The sequence below is a fragment of the Balaenoptera physalus genome (genome assembly GCF_965194825.1).
Source record: "Balaenoptera physalus genome assembly, chromosome: X".
Taxonomy (NCBI): Eukaryota; Metazoa; Chordata; class Mammalia; order Artiodactyla; family Balaenopteridae; genus Balaenoptera; species Balaenoptera physalus.
This window is the reverse complement of record NC_138903.1, coordinates 119,406,136-119,419,460: the sequence shown is the minus strand read 5'-3', so window position 1 is coordinate 119,419,460 and position 13,325 is coordinate 119,406,136. Positions and strand designations below refer to the sequence as shown.

At 44.4% G+C, this 13,325-nt stretch overlaps 1 long non-coding RNA gene across 2 annotated transcripts in view; it reads right to left on the bottom strand.

Moving 5' to 3' along the window:
• Positions 1–13,325, bottom strand: part of LOC309652034 — a 120,207-nt gene that overhangs the window by 63,893 nt on the left and 42,989 nt on the right. The window contains exon 3 of one of the 2 annotated variants that reach the window (XR_014258523.1): positions 5,498–8,124. The exons of the other annotated variant lie outside the window; for it this stretch is intronic. This is a non-coding gene — a long non-coding RNA (uncharacterized lncRNA). Of the gene's footprint in view, positions 1–5,497; positions 8,125–13,325 lie in introns of those variants that run through there. 2 annotated transcript variants of the gene reach the window in all.

Genomic DNA, 13,325 nt, shown 5'->3' with positions numbered 1-13,325 from the left:
ACACCTAGAAATGCTCACGAGGACCAGCTTACAGTTCTTGGCTAACTAAAAGTCCTTTACAGAGATTTTAAAGTCAAATAATCTCCTAATCGAAGATGTGAGAATCTGACTTCATCTCATCTCACTCCTTCATTCAACAAATGTTTATTGACCACCTACAGTGGGCATTGTTCCTGATTCAGGAGATACGGTGCTGAACAAGGCAGTCATGGTCCCTTCCTTATGAAGTTTGCATGGTCAAGTCATTCACTGAATTACACAGAAATACTGCCATTGACTTCAATTAAGGAGCCCACGTTCTTCCCTTTTTGACTCCCTTAGGTAGAAGTAGCTTCCATCTGCTGAAAGGGAGAAACACTCCCTGGGCATACAGAGGGCTTTAAATGTTCTTTGTGCCTCACCTGTTTTTCAGAGAGCTGTAAGGGAATGCTTCCAGGGTATGTCACTGCAAACTCAGTTCTTCTCAGCTGCTGGTATTAATTCTTCCCACATCCAAATCAGACTAAGTGTGTTCCTGGCAACTGACAGACAACACATAGATCCCAAGCATAAATGAACGACAGCATCCCTAGAGCAATGCAGACATGACACCAGCAGCTCTTGTGTTGGGCTGGTGGTCCAGGATGTCAGCCTGTCTTGATTGGGGCAATTAATACTAGTTGCTGCAATCTACACATTCTTCCCATCCCCTTAATCTGTGTTTTAGCACAACAAAGGTCATGTTACAGTCTGATGAAGGTTAAGCAGATCTCCTTGGCAGTTTTCCTCCAACAAGTGACTCAGAGATCCTGGCTACTTCTATAGTGCAATGCCGCCATCTCAGGGATTTTACCTTCCAGCTGCACAGATGAGGAACAGAGCAAGAGAGATCACACCATTTTGAACTACCTTGGGGACTTCCCTGGTGGTCCAGTGGTTAAGAATCCGCCTTTCAACGCAGGGGATGCGTGTTCGATCCCTGGTCGGGGAACTAAGATCCCACATCCCACGCTGCAACAACTAGAGAGAAGCGCACGTACCACAGTGAAAGATCCCGCATGCCGCAACGAAGATCCCGCGTGCCGCAATTAAGACCCGACGCAGCCAAATTAATTAATTAATTTAAAAATATATGAAAAAAAACTACCTTGGACTGGAAATGACACATCACTTCAGCTTACATCCCCACTGGTAAGAATTTACAGTAGCCCTCTAAGAAAGGCTGGCAAATGTACTCTTCCTGCTAAAGGAAGAGGAAATAGGGTAGTGAACATGGCATTGTCTTTGCCACATGGTCCAGGGGAAGAAGTGACTCTCCCACTTTCCCTTGTGTGCTGGTATTAGTCAGGGCTCTTTTCCTATGTGGTAAGCCCACTCAAGTTACTCCCAAGGCAGATGGAGAGAGTCTTGCAGCTTGGATTGGAACTGGCCTCACAGATGCCAAGAACAGAGACAGCTACTTTCTCTGGGGATCACTCAGAGGCTGCTTCTTTTTCTCTTGGGCATGCCTGTTTCACAGCTGCCTGTGTGCTTCATTCACCTTTTTAGACATCTGATTTCATAACAATTCTACCTTGTACATAGCCTACAATGGCCACTCCAGCCCTCAGTCTCCCTGATGACTTTCCGGCTCAGCTGTCCCAGCACAGATTCTCAGTTTCCCATACTAAGTTCCTGAGGGCAGAAATCTACTGGCTCAGCTCCTTTTTTCAAACCAGGCCATCTGAGCCACTTGGGTCCCTGGCCAGCCTATATATATGAGACACAGTTGGGCCAATGGCCCATCCTGGTCACATAGGGTACAGAAAGGAGACCAGGCCACATAATCCACTGACCATTCAACAAGGCTATGGGACAGGAAGTTTCTCTTGAAGCTTCTCCTGCTGTGGGCAGAGTGGACAATGACTGACATATTTCGTACAATCACATCTTTAGGACAATGTGTCCATCTGACCACGGGGCAGGAAGCTCCTAAGTGCCATGGCCGTGCAAGGCCGGCAGACTATCCTAGAATCGGCTTGTAGGGATGTCGTGTTTTAGCTCACTCAGTCTCCATCCCACCCTCCTACTTTCAGAAGAAAGCTAGAAACTGCATTTCCCATTCTCTCTTGCAACTGGGGCTCTGAATGCAAAATAGATACTACCAATTGGATGCACTTGCTTGGTTTTTTGAAGACAAAAGTGAAATGGAGGCCATCTCTCTGCCCTTTTAGTTGTGTTCTGCTAGCAAGCATGGTCTCAGAGGTGCGAGCTTTTTCTGTACTGGTGGTCTTCTGTCCATCGTCTAGCTTCCTGGATGTTGGGAAGCAGCTGCAGCCGAGGCACCTGCCACAGTGCGTGGCCTAGTGCCCAGCCACCGTTTCCGTATGGGCCTAGAGGCAGTTGGGGTAGAAATGGTGGCCGCAGCAGCTTCCTAATTCCATCTTCCTGATTCCAGGATAACAGCAACAGCAGTGTGTTCTTGAATTTGATGATTCCATTGGTGGCCTTGTTCTGGGAGTCATTTTTTTTTTTTTTTTTTACAATTTCTTCCTATATTTATTTCCCAGGAATTTTTATTCAATAGGGTTTAAGAGTTTCCTCCTTTCCCTCTACTCTTTACTTTTTTTATTTTTTAATTAATTTTTAGTGGAGTATAGTTGATTTACAATGTTGTGTTAGTTTCAGGTGTACAGCAAAGTGAATCAGTTATACATACACATGTACCCACTCTTTTTTAGATTCTTTTCCCATATAGGCCATTACAGAGTATTGAGTAGAGTTCCCTGTGCTATACAGTCAGTCCTTATTAGTTATCTATTTTATATATAGTAGTGTATTCATGACAATCCCAATCTCTGGGAGTCATTTTTGGATGTCCAGCAAAGAGTCCCCTCCTTTAGTCCTTCAAGTAGTTTTTCAGTATGAATTCCCTGTATAAATTTCTGATTAGTATACCTTGAGTGGTTTCTGTTTCTTGCCCTGAACCCTGACTGATATACCAACTGTGTACGGCACCCATATGGAATGGAAAACAGGGCAGACTGAAAACAAAAGTGCATTCATCAACTTTGGTTTTTTGCATGTAAGATGCTGATGAAAGTCTATAATTGGAAGATGCTTATGCATCATGTTCCCCCGCCCAGACCTTAACTCTGAAAATATAAACAATTTCATTAATCAGTAAAGAAACTTTATCCAAAATATGCTACAGCAAATTTCCAAGTTAAAATTTTTTTATTTTAGATTCAACTCAGCAAAGAGTGACTGAGTGCCTTCTCTGTGCCAGGCACTGCACTACAGGTAGCTGATGCAAAGATAAGTGAAAGCTGGTCTGTGTTCTCTGAGAGTGTACCGTCTCTGTGTTGGGGAGAATGACTTTACTACAAGGCAACACTTGATAAATACCGAGGAAGAGTTCTAGTCAAAATGCAATGCGAACACGGTGGAGGAAGAAAGAGATAAACTCTGCCTGAGGTGGGACAGAGAATGAGTCCTAGATGAGGTGTCAACTAAGCTGGGTCTTGAAAGATGAGTAGGATTTTGTCGAGAACAACACTGCCCTTCCAGCAATCCACTAAGCTCTATCTTCACTTTTTTTTTCACTTCCAAGTGAGTATATTTTTCATTATGTCTTTTTTTTCTACCTTTACTTTTCTACGGAAAGTACATGTGAGCCATGTATGCATCTTGGGGCAAGCAGGAAGTGAAAAATCATGGAGATGAATTGCTCTGTGGGATGTGTGAGCGGGTGCTGGCAGTCTGCATTGGCGGTAACCATTAGAGCTAAGCACTTGCTGAAATTACTTTCTATCAGGCAGACAAGATGTAATCAAGTTAAAGGATACAGGCCTTGGGCAAAACAACAAAGAAAGAAACCAAGTGTGGAAATTATTTTCTAGGGGCCTCACAGCAAATCAGGAGAAATTCTAGGAAGAGCAGGATGATATAGTTGAAGGAGCAGGGTAGGGAGGGCAAGGGAACATGAGTTCTGGTCCTGATTCTGACGCTAGTAGGGTCTGTGACTTTGAACAGGCCACTTCCCCTCTCTATAATTTGATGATTTGTTTATTTGCCTTTGGATAACAGAACAGGGAGTAAGAGCGGTCAGCAAACACTCAGTTAGATTCTAGAAGCCTAAAAACTGAGCAACTAAAGAGGACTTGAGTCCATGTTCTTATCACTACCCAAATAATGCTGAAATAGCTAAAGCACTTACTACCTGAATCTTTTCAACCTCTTCTTGAGGTGTGACTAAGCATTCCTGGTTTTTTTAGAGGAGATAAGTAAGGCTCATGAACTTTGTATTTCTTTTCTATTGCTATGTAACAAATTACCACTAACATAGTGGCTTAAAACAACACCCATGTATTATCTCACAGCTTCCATGGCTCAGGAATCTGGGGACAGTGGGGCTGGGTCCTCTGCTCAGGCTTTCACAAGGCTGCAATCAAGGTATTAGCTGGGGCCAGGATCTCATCTAAGGCTCCAGGTCCTCTTCCACGGTCACATAGTTGTTGGCCAAATTCATTTTCTTGCTGCAGAAAAACTCATGGCAGCTTCTTCTTCAAGGCCAGCAGGAGAGAGTCTGTCTTCTTCGAGTCTCTTTTTTTCAGGGAAGGCCTGGAACCTCTTTTAAAGGGCTTACCTGATTAGGTCAAGCCCACCCAAGATAATCTTCTTTTAATTAACTCAAAGTTAACTGACTAGAGGCCTTATTTACATCTGCAAAATCCCACCGCCTTTGCATATTCTATTGGTCAGAAGCAAGTAACAAGCTCCACCTACATTCAAGGGGAGGGGCTTATATAAGACTGTAGGTATCAGAGTATGGGAATTATTGGGGCCCTCTTAGAATTTTGCCTATCACAAAGTTTAAGCAAATTTTCCAATTGATGTTTTCCATGTTTCTATCAGGGGTACCCAAATTATTTAATATCTCTGGAGCTACAATTATAATAAATGTTTCTTAGTACCTTTTTACCTATAGCTGTGTTCTTATTGCCATTTAACAATTTAAGACATGAAGTTAGAAAAGCAAGTGATAACAGAAACACTACCTATCTTTCAGGGCTGCTGACAGGATTAAGTTCAATAAAGTACGCTAAATGCCTCACACATAGTAGTACAAAGTAGGTGCTCAGTGAATAGTGGCTATGGTAAGGAAGAGTGAAGAGGCCCATCCTGCTACTGGAGACTTCCCAGGTCTCTGGGAAGATCCATTATGTGGCCCATATCCACTACTTCCTTTGTTCTGGAAACCCAAAATGAGTTGGTTATGCTGAGTCCAGGGGACTGTTGGGGGAAGAGTAGCAAGAAAAGATCAAAAAGCCTTTGGAAAACATAATGCTAAATGGTAAAAATAAAAATAATACATCATCCCTTTGAAGACAAGGTGTGAGATATATGCTATTTGCTTCTGTCAGACAATTTGAATATTAAAAGCATGCTTTGTTCCTGCGTTTATCTTCTTTAAAGTGAATAAGGTAGATAGTAAGATCCCTTTTGTTTGCATAATAAAAGCAGTTTTTTTATTGTGTGTGTGTGTGTGTGTGTGTGTTTTGGTGAAGAGTAATGGAATGACCCTCAGGCCTTTAATTATTCTTACCTATTCTCTCCTTTTTTTCTTATTCTTCTTCTCTTGGGTGCATGACCACTTCCCAGCTCTATATTATTTGGTTGTCCCAAAGGGTGTGCAAAGCGAGTGGTGTGGATGAATATTTCAAGTAACAAAGAGAACTTTTGAAGAAGCATGTTATAATCTTTTTTGCTGTTATATGTTCAGTTACTATAACAACAGAGTGGAGAAAAAGAAACTCTAGCAGAGGACACAGTCCATGAGCCAAACCCAGTAGGTAAATTTCCATTACATGAGTAAATGTTAGTGAAACAAAATTTAGTCAGATGACTAAATTTTAGGTGTTTTTTTGGCTAAAGCCAAAACAAAATTATATTACCATTATTATTTCCAAAGTCTTTCTGGATAGTACAATGCATGGTTGGATGTTATCATAGCAGATAAAGTGATGACACTTTCCATTAACTGTGCATCCTGGCTTATAACCAGTCAAATGTAAGGGCCTGACCTAAATGCTCACGGTTCTTGTAACTGGTAAACCCAATCATGTGGAGCGGCTGCCTGTTCTCTTAGCTTAACCTGCAGTGTCTGATGAATGGGTCAACCTCCAGGAAAGTTCAGCCCAGATAGTGTACTCCATGGTACAAACTCATATGAGGGCTGGCAATTATCTGGCTAATTCCATCAATGCCAAGAGGCAGTCTCAATAATCCAGATATTATAGAATTTACTTCAAGGATTCAGTTATTTAGTCACCCAAAATTGTACCTCAAGAAGCACAATTATCCATACTTATATGTCTATATTGATATAATAGTGCATAAAACTTGCCCATTTCTACTCTCCCTTGAACACTGCAGACAGAATACTCACGGTCATGTACAGCTTTGGGTTTCCTCTTTTGAACCAGAATAGGAAGACAGCTAGGAATTTGACTTGAAAAGAATTTCCTTTTCCTCCCAAATGGTCATTTAGCAAAGTGTCCTTCAATATTCCATATGATCTCATCACCTCCCCTTTTATCAGACTGTTAAATAAAGTCCTAAGGAACAAGTCTGTAAAATGAAATGTTTTCCTTCCTCTTCACATCACATCACTAGGGCACCAAGATGGGGGTTTCAGTGATGCCATAACCAACTCCATCTCAAGGGGGGAAATCAGAAGAGGAGGTTGTATTCAGCACAGTCACCCACATATTTCTAATAGCAACTCTCTCATTATTTCAGGGAATGCATGTGTACTTGAGGAATGGAGTGACCCATGTTATCAAAATTCCTGGGGCAAAGTTTATATACAATGTAATATACCATAAGTAAGTCCCAATTGAAGAAGAAATGAAATACCTAGAAAGGTTACTATTCTTAACCATATTTAACAGTACCTAATTCTAATATTAATAAGGAACCCAATGACCACGAATATTAAAAAGATGAGACTAACCATTAGGAATATTCCTCCTTTCTCTGTAACTTATTAGCACTTAATTCTATTATTCACTAATGTCCCATAGGGAGGAGACTATCAGGATTGATCTAGATTGAGATAATGAGAGAGACTTTTTCTATTTTAAAGCAATTTGTTATATTGGGGTAGATAAAACAGTGGCTTTCTTCTGAGCCGTTCTGGAGACAGCCCTTCCCAAGAGAAGAGTGCTCAGTAAGGGGAGAGGCATCTTTAAGCCTCTCTGCACATGTATCTATGGACTCTTTCCTCAGAGGATGCCCTGATCGCTGTCTCCTCCTAAAGTATAAGGATGCAGGATGAAAAGGAATGGACACAAGAGAATCTAGGGAGTTGTGAGGAGAACCTAGGAGGAAAGAAGAGAGTAGAAGGAGTTGAGCACAGGTATTTTCCTAACACGTTGACTGGGCATGTGGTTGTCAGTGTGATTGCTTCCTTGCCTTTAAGTAGGCCAGGGAAGTTCCATGATGCAAGGTGAAGAAGCAGAGTTCCATGGCACCACTGTCTCCTACAGTGGGAGAACTGCAAAGAAGCTGAGAGGTCATGTGTGAGTCCCCACATTTGATAGATGAAGAAACTGATGTACAAGCACAGTAACGGGCTTGCTTGGGGTCACAGAGCAAATGAGGGGCAGAGTTGGGGCTTGAACTAAACTGAGAGCTTATGAGGCCAGAGAACACATGATCTTCTCTGCAGTCTCCACTGGGCTATGTGTGGTGCTTTGCCCATGGAAGGCCAGTAAACAGTTGTTGAGTTGCGCTGACTTCAGGTGTCTTGACACTCAATGACTCTCATGAGTCCCTGTGTCACTCCCCTTCAAAGTTGATTCTATGAGCTACACATCAAAGTGATGACCAATAAGTAGCATATACTAGAAATTTGTGGGGAGTGGGGGCAAAGGAAACTGATGGTCTAGACATATTAACCATGGTTTTTCAGGAAAATCTTTTAAAGGAAAAAATAGAGAAAAAATGTATAGGCATAAAGTAGTGATACTCAACCAGAAGGGGTGCAGGTAGGAAGGGGTATATGCTTGTCATGTCAAATGCCCCCAAGGCATATTGTTTTTTTCAAATGCCCAAAGGTCATCTTAAAAATTCTTCTGGCTGATATGTGGAGAATGGACTCTAGGGTGGCACGAGTGGATATGGGGAGAAAAATAGAAATAAATCATGAAATGAAAGGCAGTTGCTCACTGGCTTAAGGCAAACAGCTGAAAAAATACAGCTCCTTTCATGATATATGAATATATTGCAAAGTATTTTTCTCAATTGATTTGAAGGCATAAAATTTCAATGGTTTAATAGGTGTGTTTTGTTATACCAGCAATTGATGGACCTTAAAAAGTGATGCTTGGGGATGCTGCTACCAATTTGCGTCATTTGGAGACAGAAATTCCAGAATGCCATTCTAGCATATTCCTTTACAAAAATAACCTTGCCCATTTTCTATTCACTTGCCCACACCCTTTCCAAAAGACTGCAATGCAGTCCATCCTCAGAAAGCTTCTTATTTGAATTTATTGAGAAAACACCCCCTTATGAATTAGACTAGCCTACATTTCCTTCCCCTGTGATCTGCTGGAGCCAGAGTCTTTCTACACATTTTAAGCATTTGGCTTTCCATTCACCTGTTATTTTCCAGGGCAATAGTTTGCAAATGGTGGCCATGAACCTAAGTGTTCAGAGCAATTGCTTCAGGAGTTCTGCAAATATTTGACGCCGAGGCTTTCTGGGTGTGAATGTACATAGATATACATATGAAAATAAATATAAAATTATATTAAAATTTATAGCAAATTTAGCCTAGGCACTCAGATGTTGTCTACACCAAGTTTTAACATTTTGGCTTTTACCAATGCTTTAGCTTAAGCTACCAGGTTGACTATTTCTGTGCATTCCTTAGAGTTAAGCCTGTTCTACCATCTTTGTTTTTTTCTAATTGAAATATATTTGACATATAACATCGTGTGAATTTAAGGTGTACAACATGTTAATTTGATAAATTTTACGTTGTAATATGATTGCCATGTAGCTATAATTAGCACCTCTGTCATGTTATATAATTATCCTTTCTTTTCGGTGGTTGGAATAATTGAGTTTTAGTCTCTCAGCAAGTTTGATGATTATAATACAACATTGTTGTCTTTTCACTGCACTGTGCATTAGATCTTTAGGGCTTATTCTCTACTTGTTGCAAGTTTGTATCCTCAAACAACATCTGTCCCATCCCCCCTACCCCCCATTCCCTGATGACCACCATTTTACTCTCTGTTTCAATGAGTTTGGCTTTTTTAGATTCCACCTGCCATCTTTGTTGACTGAAGCATATCTCCATATTGCAAGGCAAGCTATGGTATCAGTCAGGTCAGGCTGCCATAACAAAATACCATAGACTGGTGGCTTAAACAACAGAAATTATTTCTCATAATTTCAGAGGCTGGGGAGTACAAGATCAAAGTGCTGGCTGATTTGATTTCTGATGAGAATGCTCATTCTGGCTTACAGACGGCTGCCTTCTTGCTGCATCCTCACATGGTGGAGAGAGAGAGAAAAAAGAGAGAATATCTTCCTCTCCTAATAAGGTCACAGTCCTATCAGGTTAGGGCTCTACCCTTATAACCTCATTTAACCTTAATTACCACCTAAAGACCCTACCTCCAAATACAATCACATTGGGGTTAGGACCTCAACATAAGAATTACGGCAGAGGGGGGCACACACAATTCAGCCCAGAGCAGCTATTAAAAGGTTTCCCCATTTTTAGCTAGTTTACTCTGAGTCACCTCTTTCCTGACATTGAAGAATGGAAACATAATTCAGAAATAAAATGAGCACTACTATTATTCCCATTTTACAAGCAAGGAAACTAAGGCTCAGAGAGATGCAGTGACTTGTCCAAAGTAGCATAGCTAGTAAGTCAGAATTTGCCGTTGATTTTGTCTGACTTCAAAACTACCTCTTGTTGCCCTCCCCTGCACTCTTCTCCCTCCTGGATAGGGGCCTACCGCATGAGCCCAGGAGCTGCCTAAGGGGAGCAACCGGGTCTCATCTATGAAGCACTTCCAGCACCTAGTGCAGGGCCTGGGATGAAGGAGGAGGTTTGTTTATTTACCTACCGATGGTCTGCCAGCTTGATCCCCCAAATTATCCACGGGGATGGACATAAAGACTTTTAAGCATACCCCTCTCCCCAAAATCCTATCTCTCCTGAAAGGATAAAACTAAACGCCACCTTTGAGGAAATACAAAAGAATGTACAAGGCCATTGCCCTGGCTGGGGAGGAGAGCATCAGTGACTTTGAAGGGCACAGGTTCATAGGGAAACGCAGGAGAGAGACCTGAGGAGCCTAGACCCCCTCAGTCAAAGGCGAGGGCCTCTGCTGGAGGTAAGGGGCGTGGTGAGGCCTGGGTTTGCAGAGAGCAGAGAGCGGAGGCGGCATCCACAAGAGGGAAAGTGCAGGAGGGCAGCGCAAGGGGCAGAGGTGCAGGCAGGCAGCCTGGGTGGAGCCGCCAATCAGCAGGACTGTCCCACTAGAAGTTCAGGCAGGAGAGTTTCTAGAATCGGGGCCAGTGTAGCTGAAATGGCCTACACTAGAAGTTTGATCCATTGTCTGGAAGAAGAGGAATGTTGGAGGGAACCAGGGTAAGTGGAAAGTGAAAGGGACGTGAAACAAGAGCAGCTTCAGTGGCAGAGGTGGGAGGAGACGAGGGGATCGTGAACGAGCAGGAGGAACTGCGAGGTTTGAGATCATTGGGGTGGTGGCAGCAGTTCTGAGAGATGCTGAGGCCTTTGGTGCGGTTCTATGGTCCAAGGGAAGGGAAGGGGGAGGTCATTGAACGTAAGAAGGTCAAGGAACTCAGAGACTTGGGTGTTTGCAGAGTCATCACAAGAGACACAGAAGTCCCCCAAGATTCTGGCGAAGGCAAGTGTAGACAGACTATGACCCAGAAGCCAAAGCCCTAGAGACTGGAGGCAGTGGGCAAGCTCCAGAGGCTTTTCAAAGGTGGCCAGGATGTCAGGTGGCTGGGGACAGGGTTGAGCAGATCCCAGTATCAAGGAAGCACTGCTCTTTTCAGTGAGAGTAATAGAGACAAAGAAAGCGGGATTCAAACTTGGCCCTTCTCAGGCTTCCCTGGTGGCGCAGTGGTTGAGAGTCTGCCTGCCAATGCAGGGGACGCGGGTTCGAGCCCTGGTCTGGGAAGATCCCACATGCCACGGAGCAACTGGGCCCGTGAGCCACAACTACTGAGTCTGCGCGTCTGGAGCCTGTGCTCCGCAACAAGAGAGGCCGCGATAGTGAGAGGCCCGCGCACCGCGATGAAGAGTGGCCCCCGCTTGCCACAACTAGAGAAAGCCCTCGCACAGAAACGAAGACCCAACACAGCCAAAAATAAATAAATAAATAAATAAATAAATTTATAAAAACAAAAAAACAAACTTGGGCCTTCTCTAGTCTCTGGGAAATGTCTGTCTGGAAGGCTGGTGGGGTGCTGGATGGGCAGGTCAAGGGCCACCCACCCACATGTCCCCAGATCAGAGGCTGAAACACTCTGCACCCTGGCATTTACACCCTGCCTATGGCTCCCCCTTTGCTTCCCAGAGTTGGGGGCTGGGTCCTGGTGAATGGACAGAAGCTTCCAGTTCCACAGCCAGCTCCAGTTTGAGGATCTGCTTTTGGCTCAGCAAGAAGCCCTGTGTGGCCAAAGGCAGTACAGCGTAGGAGTTGCGTGTTAGAGCTCTACGATCAGACTGCTTTGTGTTCGGATCCCAACCGTGTGGTGTAAAGCAAATTAAAATTAGTTCTCTGTACCTCTGGCTGTAAAGTGGGCATCATAAATGGAATCCTCCATTTATTCAGCAAATACTTATTGTGTGCCTACTATGTACCAGGCATGGTGCTAGGTTCTGAGGATACAGCAGAGAATAAAGCAGACAGAAATCTTGGTCCTCAGGGAGACAGACAAATAACAAGATAATAAGTAAATATGAACCGTGTTACATGGTGATAAATGCTATGCATGTATGAGAGGGGGCTAGAGTGTTGTGGTGGGAAGTGGGGATTGCAGTTTTAAATAGGGTAGTCGGAGAAGGCCTTATTGAAAAGTTGATCTGAAGCAGGTGAGGGAGCAAGCCATGCGGATGCCTGGGGAAAGGACGTTCCAGGCAGAGGTTCACCGCAAGTGCAAAGGCTCTAGGGTGGGAACATGCTGACAGGTGTGGGAACAGCAAGGAAGCCAGTACGAGTGGACAGGGCTGAGTGAGGGGATGGCTGTGCGGATTAAATGAGGTAATGTGTGTGAAGCATGCAGCGCGGGGCCCGGCACTAAGTGGTCCCTCTACACCCTGGGGTGCGGCAGGGGAGGGAAGCACCAGCAGGACCGCAGGCAGCTGCCCAATCTGGCGGCACAGACTAGATCTGAGGCCCCTGGCGGAGGTGGCAGGGTCACTCTCCTGCTGTCTGAGAACAACACAGTCTGGTTAGGGTCCAGTGAGGACTCAAGGGATGTCAGTGCCGTTTTCACCTGGAAGCTGGCGCCTAGGCTGATGGCCCCCTCACACACGAGCCGCACTAAGGATGCCGGCAGGGAGGAAAGGGAGTGGCCTTGGAGCGACTTGCCAGGCCGTGTGGGGCAGAGTGACGTGGGGTCTCACTTTCACTCTTTGGGTAGGGACCCTCAGGGCCTTTCAGGTGCACGGATAACTACCAGAACCATGACTCAGGCCTGGGCTAACTGGAATCCTCATCGCCCTATGAGGTAGAGGCCGCCATCCTTCCTCGTTTACAGCAGAGAAATCAAACTCAGTGAGGTCAAGTACTCTGTCCGAGATCTGCCAGGTGATGAGAGGTGGTGCCAGAGGAGGAGCCCCACTCTCTCGGAGCCCCCATTCTTAACTACTTGGTGCTGTCACGTGCTATGAACTACTCCTAGAATGAGAAGCAACAGAGTTTTCGGGCAACGGAGTGGCTGGTAACCTTGGGCAAGTCACCTTGTTTCTGTCCTCTGGGTTTCTCTCCATCTGCTAGATGTGGGGAGCTGGCTGATGACCACAGCAGACTCCTCGGGGTTGACTGTAGATGGATATGGGGCTGCACGCCACAAGGATGAGCCCGTGGGGTACCCAGGCAGGCCTGGCAATGATGGTATGAAAATCCGGAAAGGGACTTCCCTGGTGGTCCAGTGGTTAAGACTCCACGCTCCCAATGCAGGAGGCCCGGGTTCGATCCCTGGTCAGGGAACCAGATGCCACACGCTGCAACTAACACCCGGCACAGCCAAATAAATAAATAAATAAATATTAAAAAAAAAAGAAAATCCAGACGGCC